The following is a 22,641-nucleotide window of genomic DNA, read 5'->3' as shown; positions in this document are numbered from 1 at the left end:
GAGGTGCTCCAAAATAGTTTGACAAGATACTGTGAGATTGCAAGAGGGATCTTAAGTATTTATTAGTACAAGTATAACTAAATTGTTTTCCTTGTAGTCTAATAAAGGTTGTAAATTCTTCCATAGTTTCTTAAAAGCATCGATACCTCTCTAGGGGTAGCCTTGGTGACGAGGTATTGTTATCAGACTTAACACAAACATTATATCTAATCACAAAATCTGCTTAATTCTACATTTCGTCATCCACATCAGTTCATTTCTTGACCCCAATTATACTATTTTAAACCCAGTTTTCAAAGCACGGGTTTGTTTTTTCTCTGTATTCTAGATGATGTATCTATGGGAGGTATGTTTATCTATAAGAGACCACGTGAGGAGAACTTCTTCATGGAAGCTGGCAAGTTTCAGGGGGGTTTCCAGCATCCAAATGACATTCAAGTAAAAAGTATATACCCGCTAGTTCCTGAATGATTAAATTAGGAGAAACATACACCACCTACTTTGCTTAATTTTGTAAATAATACTCTGTCGGTATCAGTATTAGATGCTCTAAACCCTGTAGCATTTAGGCCTCCTTCTGCCTGTGTTTGACAAATAACCATGAATATTTTTTTTTATTTTACAGTGGTAAATCACATCTCTTTTTGGATTTTTGAAAATCTTAATACCAAGATATTTAATCTCATCTTTTACATGTATATTACGTATGGAGCAGACGCTTTCCAACAGCCACCAGTTCACTTTTCTGATATGTAAAGACAGACCAGATACAGAGGAAATGACTTGTAAACGCATTTAATTGCTTTGTAAACAAACAGGGTCAAGTTCACACTTAGACCTGCGGCCAGAACCCTGCTCAACAGATGACTGTCTTGGGCATGTGCCTGTGTGTTGTTAAGTTTGTGTGCTTTTCTATATATTGCCTACTGCCATGAAACACATGTCCACCTTGGGGATAATGAAGACTCCCTCTCTCAAGAAAACACAACGTATCTGAAAATGAATTTTCTATAAATGTTTTCACCCCTCTGGTGTCAAAGTACTGCATCTGCAAGAAGGGGCGACTCGTCCGTCCATCGTCCAGCAGTCCCACTCTACAGCACATCAGGGAGACGCCTGTGAAATCAGCGCCTTCGGGTTGCTTCACAAATATATTATGTCATACGATGCGTATTTTTAAGGTCACGTTAACTTGCACTGTTTGTGTGCTTTGTGAGTTCCGGTGTGAATGAAACATAGCCGCTGTGATGCAGATCACGTTCAGAGAAATTCCAGCTTTGGTGTTTAAGAATATTAAACCTTTACTGACCACAGTGGTGTTGAAAGCGAAGCTCCACTCGTGTCTGTCAGGAGCTCTTCAGAGCCTCAGCTGCAGAGACCAGCCTGAAGACGCCCGTCCTTCTCCGATGACTTGAAACCTGACAGGTGATGAACAGGAAAGGTTTTTACTCGTGTGTAGCGACACCTGGAGTGACGGACTGGTTGGCATTGCAGCCTCACAGCGCCTGGGCCCTGGCTTTCTCCTCGACTGCGATACGATCAGGGGTTTTAGTGGTACACCTTGACTTGCAAATTCGTTTATATATATGACAATTTTTTAGTTGTTTTAAAGAACTTACTGTTTTGATTAGATGTATCAGAGATTGTGACTCTGCCTTTAGCTTCCCATTCCTTCCAAAAAATTTCAATTTCACACCTCTGGTTGTGCCAGACGGTCCTCAGTGGAAGAGATACCAGGGTCCCCAGGACTGCTGTCACCTCTTCTGTACTCCTCCTATGCTAACAACTGTGTATCTACTGCTGACTCTGTGAAAGGAATCAAGTCTGCAGATGATCCCACCAGAATAATAAAAAAATCTGTAGAGGAAGGAGGTAAGCAGAGCATGCAAACTCCACACACAGCACCCAAGGAAACTGCACCCACGAGAATATAAGCAGAGCATGCAAACTCCACACACACAGCACCCAGGGAAACCGGACCCACGAGAACATAAGCAGAGCATGCAAACTCCACACACACAGCACCCCAGGAAACCAGACCCACGAGGACAGGGGCAGAGCATGCAAACTCCACACAGACAGCACCCCAGAAAACTAGACCCACGAGAACATAAGCAGAGCATGCAAACTCCACACACACAGCACCCCAGGAACTAGACCCATGAGAATATAAGCAGAGCATGCAAACTCCACACACACAGCACCCCAGGAACTTGACCCACGAGAACATTAGCAGAGCATGCAAACTCCACACAGACAGCACCCCAGAAAACTAGACCCACGAGAACATAAGCAGAGCATGCAAACTCCACACACACAGCACCCCAGAAAACCGGACCCACGAGAAAATAAGCAGAGCACGCAAACTCCACACACACGGCACCCCAGAAAACTGGACCCACGAGAACATAAGCAGAGCACGCAAACTCCACACACACGGCACCCCAGAAAACTGGACCCGCGAGAACATAAGCAGAGCACGCAAACTCCACACACACGGCACCCAAGGAAACTGCACCCACGAGAACATAAGCAGAGCATGCAAACTCCACACACACAGCACCCCAGGAAACCAGACCCACGAGAACAGGGGCAGAGCATGCAAACTCCACACACACAGCACCCCAGGAAACCAGACCCATGAGAACAGGGGCAGAGCATGCAAGCTCCGCACACACAGCACCCCAGGAACTAAATCCAGGGTCCCAGCGCTGGAACCCACTGTGCCGCCGTCTCTCACCTTTTCACTCCACTTGCAGATCATGACGCGACCGGAGACCGGAGACTCCTCACTCCTGCAGTAACACACCCCAGCAGGAGGAGGCGCCGACGGACTCGCTCATGGTGCAGTGAGCCCAGCGGTGTGAGTCTGGTGTCCAGCGCTGATGTGTCCCTGATAGTCCTGTCCCACAGCCTGCGACTCACCGTTTCTTCCACAAAATACTCCAGCCAGCGCTTTTTAGACTAACGTTTCTGCTTTGCTCGCTGATTAGATTAAAAAAGCTGGCTGTTTACCTCCTGGAGGTCAGATCCCAACAACGTCTGCAGCACCGTTTCCCCGGCAACCACGTTTTATTTAACAAAGTAAAATAAACACAGGAGAAAAGTTTGCAAACATGCAGGCGGGATGAGCGCTGCAGACACAGGCTGCTGCCCGGGTCCGTCTTGTGAAATAAACAGGACAGAAAACAGAAAGAAAAATACACACTAGAGTACACATAACATAATCAGAGGTACACAATACTCCTGCTCTTTACACAGACAGGTTCAACAGGTCAATAAAGAGCAGGTCGGCGCAGCTGTCAGGATGTCTCATTTACAAAGAGTCTGAAGATTTGCTCGTCTCTTCCCAGAGCAGCTTCACTCCGGAGAGCAAGAAACAGCTCCTGCCGAGTCCGTCTTGTAAGACAGACATAGAAATCCGCGACACGATAAATACGCTGAAATTGTATAATTAATTCTGATGCTCAATCAAATCTGCGGAACGCGTGGGCAGCGCATGTGTTCTGTAGTGCTCTATAGAGCACTAGAGAGACTACATTTCCCACAAGCACTGTGGGCGACTTCCTTTTGACGTAATCGATTCGCGTCTTTTTTCTTTTTAATTATAACAACAATACATGCAGGAATAAACCCCATTATCTCAAAAGAGAAATTATTTGTCGTCCACAGGCAGAAGGGGGCTTAAATACTTTAGACTTTAGGACATCTAATGCTATTTTTAAGATTAAATGGATACAAAACTATTTAAAAAATAAGCAAAATGTATGGCATATAATCCCCAATATGATATTTCAAGAAGTAGGGGGTCTAGAGTTTTTACTAAAATGTAACTTTGACATTGGAAAAATCCCCTTGAAACTTGCCAGTTTTCATAAACAAGTACTTCTGACGTGGTCACTTATGTATAAACATAACTTTTCCCCACATAGATTTACTATCTGGAACAACAAATATATAAGAATTAGAAATAAAACCTTAGTTTTTGAAAACTGGGTCAAGAATGATATAATTTGGATTAAACAATTAATCAAGGCTGATAGTGAAATATATAGTTACACCAAGTTTGTTAATAGATACAATATTTCTATTACTTTGGATCAGTATTTTGCTGTAATTAATGCGATTCCTCGGGAAATATTAACTCTTTTAAGGAGTTGTAATAGTAGTACTTTAGAAACATTGGAAGAATTTACAGCTCATATTAAACTACAAGGAAAGGATATTGTGAGTTGTGGAAGTAATAACCAATTTTTGAGATCCTTGTTAAAAAATGATAATTTACTTGCGACTACAATATATTGGAATTCCGCATTTGGAAAGCGCATTGATTGGAGAAAGATTTGGATGATGCCCAATAAATATTGTATAACCAATAAAATTAAGGAGGTTTCATACAAAATAATTCATCGAATTTACCCAGTTAAAACTCTTGTTACCCAACGATTTAAAATTAATATAGATGACAAATGTGTTTTTTGTGACAATAGCCCTGAAACTATTCAGCATTTGTTTTGGTTATGTCCCAGGGTAAAAATGTTCTGGACTAAGTTGCAGAATTATATAAAAGAAGAGACGAATATTGATATTTGTTTTGTTGAAAAAGATATTATGTTAAGTTTCAGCCCCAGTGAAAACAATATAAAAATTTCTTTTGTAATAAATTTAATTATTATATTGGCTCGTTATCACATTCATAAAATGAAGTGGTCTGGGAAGTACCCTGTGTTTGAGTATTTTAAAATGGATGTAAAGGGGTATTTGCAGACTATTTCGAAATGCAAAAATATGAAAGCGGTGCGGACATTATTTTTATTTAATTTGTTTAATCTTTTCTCATAACTTGAATTGATGTAGTAGTATGTACCCTGACGATATTTTTGTTTGGAATTGTTATATGTACTCTTGTTTGTATTGTAATGTTTGTTCTTTTGTTAAGCATAAATAAAAATTAAAAAAAAAAACAATACATGCCATTAAAACAAGACTACATATAACACAGAGTATAGTCAGGGGTACATCCAATAATACATGTACATGTCATGCAAAAAGATTAAACAAGTAATCTTGTTTAATAGTAAACAAAAGCAGATAAGGTCCGTACATGTTTCAAATTGTCTGTACAAACGCATTTACATCCGTTTTAAAGTGTTCAAACATGGGTCTCCTCCCACAGCATTTCGTTAATTATTATATCGTGGAAGTATATATTTTTTTTAAATACAAACGATATTTTCATATTACTTTCAATGGGTTCAAATGTAGCACGATGTTACTTCTTTAAAAGTAATGTCAGTATTAGTTTCCTTCTTTACATTAGCTTTCAGAGTTGCTGTCACAAAAGTCACAGTTACCATCTGTATTGATTTTCAATCTCTGCACAACGAGGATCTGTAAGGAGGCGCTTTAAGATTCGCCGCCATAGACTCGTGTATCTCTGTCGCCACCCAGTGGACATTTCTCGGAAGTGTCACCGCCCGCCGTAATTCAGTAAAGTCCCGGAATTAAAATTGTGATTGGCCGAGAGCCGTATCCGTCCCGCCTCCTGCCGGAATCGCGGCGCTGATTGGTTCAGACCCGAGTCACTCAAGGTGAACGTGGAACTCCGTGTTGATTGGCTAGCAGCGGTGTCACTTACCCAAATTAAAAGGAAGTCCCGCCTTTTTCCACCCAATGGCGGTGATTGGACACGCCGTGCGTCACTCTTATGACGTCCCTTCACGACGACGGATCCGGATCTGATGCGTGATTTGCGCGACAGCCGGTCCGTCGCTGAGATCGGTGTGGAACCGCGGCCCAGGATGCTGTGGTTCCGCTCTCTGCTCGTCAAGCACTGCGGACTCACGGAAAACTGCATTGCAGGGCAGGGTTATTGAACTCCAGACGTCGCTGGAGAGTTACTTTACTGGCGAGTCACCTCACGTTTTTGATTAATTCGACCTTATTGTGTTTTCTCTTCTTTAACATTTATATTGCAATAGTAAAAATGCTATTCAATGCACACAAGAGTACATTACAGATCACCGGGGTACATTATACAGGCCAATAAAGATAAGGTACGCACAGCTTTTATGTTGGGACATTTAGAAATAGTTTGGAGACGTGCCCTCATGTGTTTCAAATGTGACTTATTTCCATTTGGAAGCGCCTTACTTCTACCAAGGAAAGAAAAGGCTTCGAATATGAGATCGTAATGAAGAGATAGTAACGATCATTTCAGTGCATGAGCTACCTGTTATATTGGGCGAGATTGCACACGGATAATCAAACAAGAACGAGTTTGCCCTGGACTCCATTCCACTGCCGAACCTGAAAGTCAGAGCATGAGAACGGACGTATTGTATGGCGATTGTGGTGTTGCTCGACCACATAAATTAGGCGAGAAGTACAATCTGCTACTACGACATACGGTCTAATTATTAAATTTTCGATTATTTCTTATCTTTAGGCTATTTATACATATAATAACGAGCAAGTATCATGATTAAGTCAATGATAAATTATATTTTATATTCGGTTCAGCAGTATTGAGCAGTAAAATAACATCTATTTCTCACCAATAAATGTCAGAATTGGAAACCTTCTTTACACAATTGTGCCGATCAATTCAGTGCTTTAACAACAGGACAAAACAAAAACAAACGTAAGGTTTCTGGGCTGCTTTGAAAAAGACAATTATCATCTATATTACTTTTAAATCTATGCACACTATGTATCTTTACTGGGTCGATTCAATGTACAATTTTGTTATGGCGCCTTAACCTTATTATTCATACAAAATGTGTTTGACAATAGTCATGTTTTATTCCACTCAGTTTCCCCAAAGAGGTGCTCCAAAATAGTTTGACAAGATACTGTGAGATTGCAAGAGGGATCTTAAGTATTTATTAGTACAAGTATAACTAAATTGTTTTCCTTGTAGTCTAATAAAGGTTGTAAATTCTTCCATAGTTTCTTAAAAGCATCGCTACCTCTCTAGGGGTAGCCTTGGTGACGAGGTATTGTTATCAGACTTAACACAAACATTATATCTAATCACAAAATCTGCTTAATTCTACATTTCGTCATCCACATCAGTTCATTTCTTGACCCCAATTATACTATTTTAAACCCAGTTTTCAAAGCACGGGTTTGTTTTTTCTCTGTATTCTAAATGATGTATCTATGGGAGGTATGTTTATCTATAAGAGACCACGTGAGGAGAACTTCTTCATGGAAGCTGGCAAGTTTCAGGGGGGTTTCCAGCATCCAAATGACATTCAAGTAAAAAGTATATACCCGCTAGTTCCTGAATGATTAAATTAGGAGAAACATACACCACCTACTTTGCTTAATTTTGTAAATAATACTCTGTCGGTATCAGTATTAGATGCTCTAAACCCTGTAGCATTTAGGCCTCCTTCTGCCTGTGTTTGACAAATAACCATGAATATTTTTTTTTATTTTACAGTGGTAAATCACATCTCGTTTTGGATTTTTGAAAATCTTAATACCAAGATATTTAATCTCATCTTTTACATGTATATTACGTATGGAGCAGACACTTTCCAACAGCCACCAGTTCACTTTTCTGATATGTAAAGACAGACCAGATACAGAGGAAATGACTTGTAAATGCATTTAATTGCTTTGTAAACAAACAGGGTCAAGTTCTCACTTAGACCTGCGGCCAGAACCCTGCTCAACAGATGACTGTCTTGGGCATGTGCCTGTGTGTTGTTAAGTTTGTGTGCTTTTCTATATATTGCCTACTGCCATGAAACACATGTCCACCTTGGGGATAATGAAGACTCCCTCTCTCAAGAAAACACAACATATCTGAAAATGAATTTTCTACAAATGTTTTCACCCCTCTGGTGTCAAAGTACTGCATCTGCAAGAAGGGGCGACTCGTCCGTCCATCGTCCAGCAGTCCCACTCTACAGCACATCAGGGAGACGCCTGTGAAATCAGCGCCTTCGGGTTGCTTCACAAATATATTATGTCATACGATGCGTATTTTTAAGGTCAACATTTTGACCTTACATTTTTAAGGGCGACAACATTTTGACGTCACCGAGTCGCGTCTTTTGTATTTTTTATGAGACGAAAAACTACAAGAAAACGTACCGTAGCAATCGTATTGTCAGTGGTACATGCAATAATACATGTACATTTTATGGAAAAAAGATTAAACAAGGTAAATGCAGATAAGGTCCGTCCATGCTTCAACGTTCTTACAACTAGACACGGTTACGGTACGTCTTGACATCTGTTTTAAACTGTTCAAACATGGGTTTCTTCCCACACCACTCCGTTAATTATTATATCGTGCAAGTATAATCATTTAAAAACTACAAACGATATTTTCATCTTACTTTCAATGGGATTCAAATGTAACATAAATTAATTTAAGTCATATCAATATTAGTCTCTTTCTTTATGTAAGTTTGTAAAAGAGTCCAGAATGTTTCTAAACCACAACATAACCAAAATAAATGTTGTTAGGTTTCAGGGCTGCTTTCAGAAAGGTCACAGTTATCATCTACACTGATTTTCAATCTCCGCACGTCAAGAGTCAGCCACAGCGCTGTGAGACTCGCCTCCATAGACTCGTGTATCTCTGTCGCCGCCCAGTGGACATTTCTCGGAAGTGTCACCGCCCGCCGGGATGCGGACAATCCCGGGACTGAAGCTGTGTGACTGGACAAGAGCCGCCTGCTCCAGTTCCAGGTCAGGTCTGTTGTCATCCTGCTCATAGACGGGTATATGGTATAACGAAATGCGGTTTAGCTAGCTCTCAGACGATACGTAGTACAAAAAAACAACAATACAATTGTATAATAAAAGAAAGACAGAGACAACAGGCAGTGGGCAAAACAACAAAAGTAACACGTAATGTGCAAAACAACATCAGATGTGCAAAAACATGCATCAACAGAATGAAATAAACGGATAGAAAATTATGGGGAGTGAGCTTTTTGACATGGAAGGTAGAGCTAGATGTCAATGTGTGTTTGAGTTGTTGGCAAGAAATCTCCGCGGCGTCACTCAAGTTCAGAGCAGAAACTGGAGCAGAGGCAGCTGGAAGTCCGAACGACGCGTCACTTGAAATCACGGCGCTGATTGGACAAAAGCTGCTGACAGTCCGGATCCAGTGGAAGGCTGATCCACTCCGGGTTTTCTGCTGCTGTCAGTCCGGATCCAGTGGAAGGCTGATCCCCTCCGGGTTTTCCTCTGCCGACAGTCTATACTGTTCTCCAGAAGTTTAAGGAGAAATTATGAAAAAAAGTTCATGAAAACGTTTTATGAAAAGATCACGGCGCTGGGGCCAATGTGGGACGCCGGATCTACGCGGAAGCAGCCGGAAGTCAGAACAACGCGTCACTTTTGAATTGTTTTTTTTACATTTTTTAAAGTAAGCATTAACAAGAACAAAGAATACAATACAAATACAAGTTCCGGTCCGTCGCTGAGCTCGGTGTGATTCCGCTCTCTGCTCGTCAAGCACTGCGGGCTCCTGGAAACCTGTCTTTCAGGGCAGAGAGTTATTAGTGAACTCCAGACACCGCTGGAGAGTGTGTTTACCGGCGAGTCGGCTCACGCTGCTGATCAATTCGACCTCATTGTGTTTTCTTCTTTCTTTATCGTATTTTGAATTATTCAAATGCGAGTCTCTTCTATTTGGAAGCGCATAATTTCAGTGCATGAGCTACCTGTTATATTGGGCGAGATGTCACACGGATAATCAAACAAGAACGAGTTTTGCCCTTCAATCGAATCAGCGAAACAAGTGGGCAGTGCAGCCAGGAGAACTACAGAGACTGACTACATTACCCATACGCCATGTGGGCGACATCCTTCTGACGTCATCGACTCGCGTCTTTGAAGTTTATTTTATTTATTTTGTCTTTTGTATTACATTACTTTAATACTTTACCCTTGTTTGCAATGTATTATTTGTTGATAATGCTTTTTTTAATAAAAACAAAAAAACTATTAATACGTATATTCTTAACGGTATTTTAAATAAAAAAACTGTAGGTGAAATTTTGCTTCATGACCACCAAGTGGCGCCATTGGCACATTATTGTAAAAATCATAATTTCTAAGACAATTTTTCCTTTTTAATTCCAATGATCGGCCATCAGAGGCGCACTTCACTCGTCCTACTGCTTCTAATGAATTAAAAATTGCTTACCCTTATATAGCGCTATACTGGACAGGAAAATGAAGCCCACGCACTGTGGATTTGAAAAAAAAACTATTTTGTGAAAATATAAAGTTTCACCATGAATTATTTGTGAGAAAACTTTAAATTGTCTGGTGGTAAGTATTTGTAATATAGGATTGCCCATTGCTGTTCTAAAACACGAGATGGAAGTTTAACATGCGTGATTCACTGAGGTGGAGGGGTGGAAAATGACTGAAAGAAGTCTTGCGATGCTGTATTAATGCTTGACCCAACTGCAGCTCAGACCTGGAGCAAAGCCTGCTCAAACTCCTCAACCTCGTCCTGACGGCTGGCTGTTTCCCTGAGGCCTGGAATCAAGGACTGATCACGCCCGTCTGTAAGAATGGAGACAGACTCGACCCCAACAGGTACCAGGGCTTTAGTGTGAACAGTAACCTGGGGAAGGAACTCTGTCGTATCTTGAATATCTGATTACCGGCCCTCCTTACTGAGCACAATGTCCTGCATTCGAGTCAGACCGGCTTCCTACCAAACCCCCACACATTCCAACACATTCACACCTGGGCTCTGATGGCCCATCTGGACCCAGAACAGTAACGCCTGGCACTACTGGAGCAGGACTGTCATACCTGGGCACTGCCAGCCCATCTAGACCAAGAACAGCAGAGCCTGGAACTGCTGGAGCAGGACTGTCAGACCTGGGCACTGACTGCATGAGACCAGAGTCATGCTTTTCCAGAAGAGATCCAGATCTCCGGAAAACAGTTACAACTTCACACTGAACAACAACACTTGGGAACCCAACCTACTACACATACCTCTGACTGACAATCAGTTCATCTGGGAGTTTTCCTGGCAGTGAAGTCACTGAAGGAGCAGGCACACAGGGCTTTCCATGCCAGTAAAAGGAGGCTCTACAACATCAGTCCCCCAAATACAACTGGCTCTGAATATTAAAAAGTGCAATCGAACCATTTGCCCTATGCAGCAGGGAAGTGTGGGATCCCTTCACTGAGCAAGATGACACTAAATGAGACAAACAGCCCGTAGATACTCCATGCACAGAGTTCTGAAAAAACATCCTCCCAACTGGAATGCTACAGAATCCTAAACAGACAATACACACAACACACACTAACTCTGTTAACCATAACATAATGAGATGGTACCATTCATTTTTAACAAATCGTACACAGTATGTCAGGCTCAACAAAACTCTTTCCGCGTCACAATCTATGAGCTCAGGTGCCCCTCAGGGCTGTGTGAGCTCTCCAGTTCTGTTCACACTTTATACAAATGATTGTACAAGCAGTAGTCAAAGCAACTTCATTTTCAAATTTTCAGATGATAGTTGTTCTGAACAGCATCGCCAGTTAATGCATAGAGGTAGCAGCTTATCTGTATACATGTCAGAAGTCTAAAGGTTTGTGCAATGGTGTGACAACAATAGCCTAATTCTCAATGTTAAAAAAACAAACGAAATAGTTTTTGATCCCAGAGCAGTTGGTGATCACACGCATGTAGTAATCCACAATGAATTTGTCACTCAGGTTGATTCATATAAGTACTTAGGTGTACACATAGGCAGTAACCTGTTGCTGGACTACTCGTGTTGAGAGTGTCTGGTCTGCTGCAGAGTTTACATTTCCTGCGAAGACTAAGAGTGCTTGGGGTTGGACAAGAAGTAATGCTACTCTTCTACCGTGCTGTAATCGAGAGCATTATCAGATATGGTATTACAGTGTATCTGTACTGAACTATCAGTTCATTTAAAATCACAAATAACCGCCTCTTCCAGACAGCTTTGAAGGTCATGGGAGTGAAACGGCATCTCTCCTTGCAGACAATCTTTGAAAAGTCCCTCATCAAACAGGCAGGAAGAAATATATCAGATCCCTCCCACATCCTCAGCTCTGAATACCAACCTCTTCCTTCTGTCAAACGTTTTTAGGTTCCCAAATATAAGTCAAACAGATACAAACATACCTGTGTTCCACTATCCATTAAAGCTGCCAATGCAAATGTCAAGGATAAACACAATTTTGACTCTTACAACCCACTTGAGTGCGATATGTTTTGTGATGTGTTATAAAAGTTACATGTTGCTATGTGTTATATTGTACAGGTGCAATAGAGCGATGTGCAATGTTTTTCTTTTCTTCTTTTTTTTTGTTTGCATTCTATTTAAATGGACAGGAGTGCTGGGTGTCCACACAAAATTTCCCTCGGGGGACAATGAAATCTTATCTTATCTAGCTGGATATTTGTCCAGGCTAAGAACCAGCAGAGAGATACAGACTCTGACAAGTACAGGTTCAGAGACCACAATCAGGCAATAGCAACTGTGTGATGAAGACCCAAATGTATCCCACACCTGCCTGAGGAACAGACAGTGAGCCTGTATCTCAGTAATAATAATACAGTGTGTGATCTCAACAGATGACTGTCTTGGGCATGTGCCTGTGTGTTGTTAGTTTGTGTGCTTTTCTATATACTGCCTACTGCCATGAAACACATGCCCACCTCGGGGATAATGAAGACTCCCTCTCTCAAGAAAACACAACGTATCTGAAAATGAATTTTCTACAAATGTTTTCACCCCTCTGGTGTCAAAGTACTGCATCTGCAGGAAGGGGCGACTCGTCCGTCCATCGTCCAGCAGTCCCACTCTACAGCACATCAGGGAGACGCCTGTGAAATCAGCGCCTTCGGGTTGCTTCACAAATATATTATGTCATACGATGCGTATTTTTAAGGTCACGTTAACTTGCACTGTTTGTGTGTGTTGTGAGTTCCGGTGTGAATGAAACATAGCCGCTGTGATGTAGATCACGTTCAGAGAAACTCCAGCTCTCGGTGTTTAAGAATATTAAACCTTTACTGACCACAGTGGTGTTGAAAGCGAAACTCCACTCGTGTCTGTCAGGAGCTCCTCAGAGCCTCAGCTGAAGACCAGCTTGAAGACGCCCGTCCTTCTCCGATGACTTGAAACCTGACAGGTGATGAACAGGAAAGGTTTTTTTTTTTTCGTGTGTAGCGACACCTGTACTGACGGACTGGTTGGCATTGCAGCCTCGCAGCGCCTGGGCCCTGGCTTTCTCCTCGACTCCGATACGATCAGGTGGGGATTTTTTTCCTGGGGGTTTTAGTGGTACACCTTGACTTGCAAATTTGTTTATATATATGACAATTTTTTAGTTGTTTTAAAGAACTTACTGTTTTGATTAGATGTATCAGAGATTGTGACTCTGCCTTTAGCTTCCCATTCCTTCCAAAGAATTTCAATTTCACACCTCTGGTTGTGCCAGACGGTCCTCAGTGGAAGAGATACCAGGGTCCCCAGGACTGCTGTCACCTCTTCTGTACTCCTCCTATGCTAACAACTGTGTATCTACTGCTGACTCTGTGAAAGGAATCAAGTCTGCTGATGATCCCACCAGAATAAAAAAAAAATCTGTGGAGGAAGGAGGTCACTGCTTTAGTCAGCGCCGCACAGACAGCACCCCAGAAAACCGGACCCACGAGAATATAAGCAGAGCATGCAAACTCCACACACACAGCACCCAAGGAAACCGGACCCACATGAACATAAGCAGAGCATGCAAACTCCACACACACAGCACCCCAGGAAACCAGACCCACGAGAACAGGGGCAGAGCATGCAAACTCCACACAGACAGCACCCCAGGAAACCAGACCCATTAGAATGGGGGCAGAGCATGCAAACTCCACACAGACAGCACCCCAGGAACTAGACCCACGAGAACATTAGCAGAGCATGCAAACTCCACACAGACAGCACCCCAGAAAACTAGACCCACGAGAACATAAGCAGAGCATGCAAACTCCACACACACAGCACCCCAGAAAACCGGACCCACGAGAACAGGGGCAGAGCATGCAAACTCCACACACACAGCACCCCAGGAACTAGACCCATGAAAATATAAGCAGAGCATGCAAACTCCACACACACACCACCCCAGGAACTAGACCCACGAGAATATAAGCAGAGCATGCAAACTCCACACACACAGCACCCCAGGAACTTGACTAACGAGAACATTAGCAGAGCATGCAAACTCCACACAGACAGCACCCCAGAAAACCGGACCCACGAGAAAATAAGCAGAGCACGCAAACTCCACACACACAGCACCCCAGAAAACTAGACCAACGAGAACATAAGCAGAGCATGCAAACTCCACACACACAGCACCCCAGAAAACCGGACCCACGAGAAAATAAGCAGAGCACGCAAACTCCACACACACGGCACCCCAGAAAACTGGACCCGCGAGAACATAAGCAGAGCACGCAAACTACACACACACAGCAACCAAGGAAACCGCACCCACGAGAACATAAGCAGAGCACGCAAACTCCACACACACAGCACCCCAGGAACTAGACCCACGAGAATATAAGCAGAGCATGCAAACTCCACACACACAGCACCCCAGGAACTTGCCCCACGAGAACATTAGCAGAGCATGCAAACTCCACACAGACAGCACCCCAGAGAACTAGACCCACGAGAACATAAGCAGAGCATGCAAACTCCACACACACAGCACCCCAGAAAACCGGACCCACGAGAAAATAAGCAGAGCACGCAAACTCCACACACACGGCACCCCAGAAAACTGGACCCACGAGAACATAAGCAGAGCACGCAAACTCCACACACACGGCATCCCAGAAAACTGGACCCGCGAGAACATAAGCAGAGCACGCAAACTCCACACACACAGCACCCAAGGAAACCAGACCCACGAGAACAGGGGCAGAGCATGCAAACTCCACACACACAGCACCCCAGGAAACCAGACCCATGAGAACAGGGGCAGAGCATGCACACTCCACACACACAGCACCCCAGGAAACCAGACCCATGAGAACAGGGGCAGAGCATGCAAACTCCACACACACAGCACCCCAGGAAACCAGACCCATGAGAACAGGGGCAGAGCATGCAAGCTCCGCACACACAGCACCCCAGGAACTAAATCCAGGGTCCCAGCGCTGGAACCCACTGTGCCGCCGTCTCTCACCTTTTCACTCCACTTGCAGATCATGACGCGACCGGAGACCGGAGACTCCTCACTCCTGCAGTAACACACCCCAGCAGGAGGAGGCGCCGACGGACTCGCTCATGGTGCAGTGAGCCCAGCGGTGTGAGTCTGGTGTCCAGCGCTGATGTGTCCCTGATAGTCCTGTCCCACAGCCTGCGACTCACCGTTTCTTCCACAAAATACTCCAGCCAGCGCTTTTTAGACTAACGTTTCTGCTTTGCTCGCTGATTAGATTAAAAAAGCCGGCTGTTTACCTCCTGGAGGTCAGATCCCAACAACTTCTGCAGCACCGTTTCCCCGGCAACCACGTTTTATTTAACAAAGTAAAATAAACACAGGAGAAAAGTTTGCAAACATGCAGGCGGGATGAGCGCTGCAGACACAGGCTGCTGCCCGGGTCCGTCTTGTGAAATAAACAGGACAGAAAACAGAAAGAAAAATACACACTAGAGTACACATAACATAATCAGGGGTACACAATACTCCTGCTCTTTACACAGACAGGTTCAACAGGTCAATAAAGAGCAGGTCGGCGCAGCTGTCAGGATGTCTCATTTACAAAGAGTCTGAAGATTTGCTCGTCTCTTCCCAGAGCAGCTTCACTCCGGAGAGCAAGAAACAGCTCCTGCCGAGTCCGTCTTGTAAGACAGACATAGAAATCCGCGACACGATAAATACGCTGAAATTGTATAATTAATTCTGATGCTCAATCAAATCTGCAAAACGCGTGGGCAGCGCATGAGTTCTGTAGTGCTCTATAGAGCACTAGAGAGACTACATTTCCCACAAGCACTGTGGGCGACTTCCTTTTGACGTAATCGATTCGCGTCTTTTTTCTTTTTAATTATAACAACAATACATGCCATAAAAACAAGACTACATATAACACAGAGTATAGTCAGGGGTACATCCAATAATACATGTACATGTCATGCAAAAAGATTAAACAAGTAATCTTGTTTAATAGTAAACAAAAGCAGATAAGGTCCGTACATGTTTCAAATTGTCTGTACAAACGCATTTACATCCGTTTTAAAGTGTTCAAACATGGGTCTCCTCCCACAGCATTTCGTTAATTATTATATCGTGGAAGTATAATTTTTTTTTAAATACAAACGATATTTTCATATTACTTTCAATGGGTTTAAATGTAGCACGATGTTACTTCTTTAAAAGTAATGTCAGTATTAGTTTCCTTCTTTACATTAGCTTTCAGAGTTGCTGTCACAAAAGTCACAGTTACCATCTGTATTGATTTTCAATCTCTGCACAACGAGGATCTTAAGATTCGCCGCCATAGACTCGTGTATCTCTGTCGCCACCCAGTGGACATTTCTCGGAAGTGTCACCGCCCGCCGTAATTCAGTAATGTCCCGGAATTAAAATTGTGATTGGCCGAGAGCTGTATCCGTCCCACCTCCTGCCGGAATCGCGGCGCTGATTGGTTCAGACCCGAGTCACTCAAGGTGAGGGCGGTATTTCCGTAGAAGAAAATGGAACTCCGCGTTGATTGTCTAGCAGCGGTGTCACTTACCCAAATTAAAAGGAAGTCCCGCCTTTTTCCAGCCAACGGTGGTGATTAGACAAGCCGTGCGTCCCTCTTATGACGTCCCTTCACGACGAAGGATCCGGATCTGATGCGTGATTTGCGCGACAGCCGGTCCGTCGCTGAGATCGGTGTGGAACCGTGGCCCAGGATGCTGTGGTTCCGCTCTCTGCTCGTCAAGCACTGCGGACTCCCGGAAAACCGCATTGCAGGGCAGGGTTATTGAACTCCAGACGTCGCTGGAGAGTTACTTTACTGGCGAGTCACCTCACGTTTTTGATTAATTCGACCTTATTGTGTTTTCTCTTCTTTAACATTTATATTGCAATAGTAAAAATGCTATTCAATGCACACAAGAGTACATTACAGATCACCGGGGTACATTATACAGGCAAATAAAGATAAGGTACGCACAGCTTTTATGTTGGGACATTTAGAAATAGTTTGGAGACGTGCCCTCATGTGTTTCAAATGTGACTTATTTCCATTTGGAAGCGCCTTACTTCTACCAAGGAAAGAAAAGGCTTCGAATATGAGATCGTAATGAAGAGATAGTAACGATCATTTCAGTGCATGAGCTACCTGTTATATTGGGCGAGATTGCACACGGATAATCAAACAAGAACGAGTTTGCCCTGGAATCCATTCCACTGCCGAACCTGAAAGTCAGAGCATGAGAACGGACGTATTGTATGGCGATTGTGGTGTTGCTCGACCACATAAATTAGGCGAGAAGTACAATCTGCTACTACGACATTCGGTCTAATTATTAAATGTTCGATTATTTCTTATCTTTAGGCTATTTATACATATAATAACGAGCAAGTATCATGATTAAGTCAATGATAAGTTATATTTTATATTCGGTTCAGCAGTATTGAGCAGTAAAACAACATCTATTTCTCACCAATAAATGTCAGAATTGGAAACCTTCTTTACACAATTGTGCCGATCAATTCAGTGCTTTAACAACAGGACAAAACAAAAACAAACGTAAGGTTTCTGGGCTGCTTTGAAAAAGACAATTATCATCTATATGACTTTTAAATCTATGCACACTATGTATCTTTACCGGGTCGATTCAATGTACAATTGTGTAATGATGCCACCTTAACCTTAACCTTCATACAATATTTGTTTGACAATAGTCATGTTTTATTCCAGTCAGTTTCCCCAAAGAGGTGCTCCAAAATAGTTTGACAAGATATTGTGAGATTGCAAGAGGGATCTTAAGTATTTATTAGTACAAGTATAACTAAATTGTTTTCCTTGTAGTCTAATAAAGGTTGTAAATTCTTCCATAGTTTCTTAAAAGCATCGCTACCTCTCTAGGGGTAGCCTTGGTTATGAGGTATTGTTATCAGACTTAACACAAACATTATATCTAATCACAAAATCTGCTTAATTCTACATTTCGTCATCCACATCAGTTCATTTCTTGACCCCAATTATACTATTTTAAACCCAGTTTTCAAAGCACGGGTTTGTTTTTTCCTCTGTATTCTAGATGATGTATCTATGGGAGGTATGTTTATCTATAAGAGACCACGTGAGGAGAACTTCTTCGTGGAAGCTGGCAAGTTTCAGGGGGGTTTCCAGCATCCAAATGACATTCAAGTAAAAAGTCTATACCCGCTAGTTCCTGAATGATTAAATTAGGAGAAACATACACCACCTACTTTGCTTAATTTTGTAAATAATACTCTGTCGGTATCAGTATTAGATGCTCTAAACCCTGTAGCATTTAGGCCTCCTTCTGCCTGTGTTTGACAAATAACAACCATGAATATTTTTTTTTATTTTACAGTGGTAAAGAACATCAAATCACATCTCTTTTTGGATTTTTGAAAATCTTAATACCAAGATATTTAATCTCATCTTTTACATGGATATTACATATGGAGCAGACGCTTTCCAACAGCCACCAATTCACTTTTCTGATGTGTAAAGAAAGACCAGATACAGAGGAAATGACTTGTAAAAGCATTTAATTGCTTTGTCCACCTCTGTGCGCTTTCTCAGAGAGACAGTTGTATCCTCAGCCAATTGGGAACACCTGTAATCTCTTTATCCTGTACTTGAACACCCTGAAACTATTTGTTATAGGAGTGTAGGCAGTGGGAAGAGGAATGGGCTCGTGTCGAATTGCCTTACCCATTCCCAATCTGCAGGAGGTCCCACGACGGCAGGTAGCTGCTCCAGTCGCTGGAGCTCAGTTCGCTGTCGAGGGAGGACGAGGGCTCTGACTCGGGGGAATCACGGCTCCACAGCTCCTACCTGTTGCAGTGTTTCTGCCCTCCTGATAGCCTCTGTGTTTTAGAAGGATCTGTCTCTTTTCGCTTGCTTACACCACAGGTTTCATCGATGATAGTGTGGATCCTGAGGCAGTGAGTTATCGGTCTTATTTCTACTGAGAAACAGTTCAAGCACTCACAAAACAATAACCAGGAGACGGTATATGAAAAAGTATTGTAAGACTTGCAGAGCAGATTTGAATAGACCGTGGATGTCACACTGCGTGCTTGAATATCAGAGATTCAATTCATTCTTTCCTGCAGGTTAACTTCCTGTTTGACATTGTACCGTTGTCACTTCTTCACAAACTCATAACTCGCCGTGTTCAATTTTGTGTTGAGTTACAGGAACCTCAGCATCAGATGAAATACTCTTCAGCGCCCGAGGGAGACTGGAGGACTGGCCAGATTTTCAGCTTTATTACCGGGTCCTTCGGCTCGGGGCTGTTGAGAAAAGTGCTCCCCCCCTGCTGGAGAGCCACAGGGGCACTACAGAGCGGCCTCGTCTTCCCTGCTCCTGCCCGTGCTTGTGGACGGCCAGCGTGACAGCGCGCAAGACAAGGTAGCGCATTCGTGGTGTAAATACAGAATGTTCACTAGCTGACTGAGGAACGTTACAGAGACGGGAGTATACGTTCTGAAATAATGTGAACCACTGTTACTACACACAGACAGACTACTCAAAAATCACGTGGCTTTTTAAGGTCATTTTGTCTGCCTAAAGTATGTTAGATTTGTCACAGCAAAGAGTTTGAATACTTACAGAATGCAGCAGCTAGAATTGTTACTTGGAGCAGAAAGTATGACCACATAACCCCCATACTTATCTCTCTTCATTGGCTTCCTATCAGGTACAGGGCGGACTTCAAAATCCTTCTACTTACTTACAAGGCTCTCAGAGGTCAGGCACCTGTCCTGCCTCGCAGGGATGCTGCAGAGGAGAAATACTGCACACAGCATGGTTTCAGAGGCCTGTCTGTCATGGGCTGGGCACCATGTGACTTGAATGCTGCATCAGTGCCATGGATCCCAGAGGGGCATCGTGGATACAGCTATCGTTTAGGAGGATTCTGCTGGTCTGCAGAGACCTGCATGGGGTACTGACATACAGACGACGTGATGGATGGATGGATTAATACCCGCATTCATTTATTTTTTTTAATGATCTAATGTTAGCATGCCCAAAGGGGTTGGGCAGCCAGTTGACCTTGGACCCCTAGAGGATTTTATTCTACTTACTGAAGAGTCTTTGGTTCCTTTCCTCCATTGTCTTCAGTTCTGTATTCACAAAATGTATATTTACTTGCATTGTTAAGCGCCTTGGGGCAACCTTGTTGTGAAAGTCGCTATATGAAAATAAACTGAATTGAATTGAATGACAGAGTCACGGCTTTTCCAGTTTCCTCTCCTATTATCTTCTTTATCTGCACTCTCAAACGCAGTGAAACCTTGAACCTTTCAACGGGACCACTGTCGTTCTACATCAAAATGACTAACTAGGACGGAGACTTGAATGGGATGAAAAAGGAAAAGGCATTACTTGCAGGAAGAAATTAAACTGTTACACGTGATCACTTGCTAAACAAAGTGATTCATTGGAGTGGAGGCGGTGAAAACTTTGTGAATCAACTTACAAAAGGATACATGTAAGAAACGTAGCTCCCCTTGAAAAATCTATGAGTGTTATGTGGAGGTGAAAGTATTGTTCAATTATTGTAATAAAGCTCACTCAATTAAGACCCATGTTGGAAAAGTACCAGAGTATTCTCATCTAAGAGGAAATACTAACAAGTAGGATGTTAAAATGAAAAGCATTAAAAACTGAATGATCTTCAGTAGCTAAATGATTATTGAGCTCTGGGTCACAGTGCTCCTGAAAAAAAATCAAATTTCAGCAGAGACACCCACGGACAGCAGGTGAGCACCAAGCTGAGCCAGTGTATAAGTGGATGAATCACAGTTTCAAGGAGCTTTTTCCAGTTTCGTTCCACTGATCGGCCAACACGGGGGGCACTTCAGTCTTACCCGCCCTATTGCATTAAGAAACTGTACAACATTCTCCAATAAGAACTTGCGACCTCACCTCACGAAAAGCAATGTGCGTAGCAGGGAAAGACTGGACTCCCACCGGGGATTTTTGCTTTTCATCCCGATGGTGATGTGCACGATAGAGAACGTTGCTGGACCCATGTGCAATTGGTGTCATTTCTAATCTAGAGGTCGAAGCTGTGAAACTTTCAAAGAGACGGAAGATCTCTTGCGAGACACCGATTCACAGAAGGGGCTAATGAGATCTTTGCTTGAAGTCTCATTGTGCTGCACTATTTCATTTTTCAGGGGGCACGACTCACAGGCATCTAAAATCATTTCAGTGACGGACTAAACAGGCCTCTAGCAAAGACTCGGGAACGGACACAGACCTTATCATCTCTGCTCCCCGGGAAGCGTACAGAGATCACATTAGACGTGTTGCTCAAGCTCTTTATTGTCACGTACAGTAAACCCAGCAGTCTGGTCAGTGCGGGATGTGTTCTGTCCTGACGGCAGGGTCAGCAGCCAGAGGAGACCTGAAACACAAGACGGAGAGGTAAGACATTGATTCCGACAGAGAGAGCTTTCACACCGGATTACTGACAAGAGGAGCAATAAGAGAAGAGTTATAAAGACACGCCAAAGAGAATATTCTCATCTAAGAGGAAATATTAACAAGTAGGATGTTAAAATGAAAAGCATTAAAAACTGAATGATCTTCAGTAGCGAAATGATTACTGAGCTCTGGGTCACGGTGCTCTTGAAAAAAAATCAAATTTGAGCAGAGACGCCCACAGACAGCAGGTGAGTGAATGAGTTGTTTATTTTGTTTCCTGTGAATTGTGTAGAATTCACAACGTTTTCCATTTGTACAGGAAAACCACTGAGAGCAGATTCACTTCTTCTGCACTAGAATGAATGATTTCCATCTTCACTCTAGGGTACTGTACTTTATAGCACTGTATTGTATTCTGCATATATGTCTGTTATTTATACATTTTCTTTCTCACTTTGTCTCTCTGTCCATTTGTATCAGTTTTTTGGAGAGCACCATCACACCAGCATCACAACAACATTTATTCTACTGCCTTATTAAGCAAATGTCTCTACTGAATTCTTTTTATATATAAAACATATTTTTTGACATGATATACACAAATGGCTAATTATACTTTCCGATTATATTTCCATCTTAGAAATGAAGCATTTCTCTCCTGCAGTTTGAGGGCTGAATCTTCTCTCTCTCTCTTACACACTTTGTTCACGAATGATTACAAGAGCAAACACATAGACTGACTTCTCACAAAAAAATGTGTCAATGACACAGTCCTGGTCAGCTTACTAAAGGACCCCGAAAATCACCACGGGCCATTCTGAACAGTTTCACGGAATGGTCTGTTGACTTCTCTTTGATGGTTCATGTTACAAGAGCAAAACAATACTCACCGATTTGAGGATAATTGCGCCATCCCTCCAGCCTACTGAAATGAACCGTCAGACTGCAGAAGCTGTCAGTGACTA

At 42.8% G+C, this 22,641-nt stretch overlaps 2 long non-coding RNA genes across 2 annotated transcripts; one reads left to right on the top strand and one right to left on the bottom strand.

Moving 5' to 3' along the window:
- Positions 1 to 12,322: 12,322 nt before the first annotated feature.
- Positions 12,323 to 16,033, bottom strand: LOC148809463 (uncharacterized). Its single transcript, XR_016087484.1, has 2 exons — positions 15,229 to 16,033; positions 12,323 to 13,166 (listed from the first exon to the last, which is right to left on the bottom strand). It is a non-coding gene; the product is annotated as an uncharacterized LOC148809463 (long non-coding RNA).
- Positions 16,034 to 17,539: 1,506 nt separating this feature from the next.
- LOC148809462 (uncharacterized) lies at positions 17,540 to 20,465 on the top strand. Its single transcript, XR_016087485.1, has 2 exons — positions 17,540 to 19,651; positions 19,941 to 20,465. It is a non-coding gene; the product is annotated as an uncharacterized LOC148809462 (long non-coding RNA).
- Positions 20,466 to 22,641: the final 2,176 nt, after the last annotated feature.

The sequence above is a fragment of the Atractosteus spatula genome, unplaced genomic scaffold (assembly GCF_055471065.1).
Source record: "Atractosteus spatula isolate fAtrSpa1 unplaced genomic scaffold, fAtrSpa1.hap1 Scaffold_13, whole genome shotgun sequence".
Classification (NCBI taxonomy): Eukaryota; Metazoa; Chordata; class Actinopteri; order Semionotiformes; family Lepisosteidae; genus Atractosteus; species Atractosteus spatula.
Note: the sequence above shows the minus strand (reverse complement) of the source record. Positions and strands in the feature narration are given on the sequence as shown.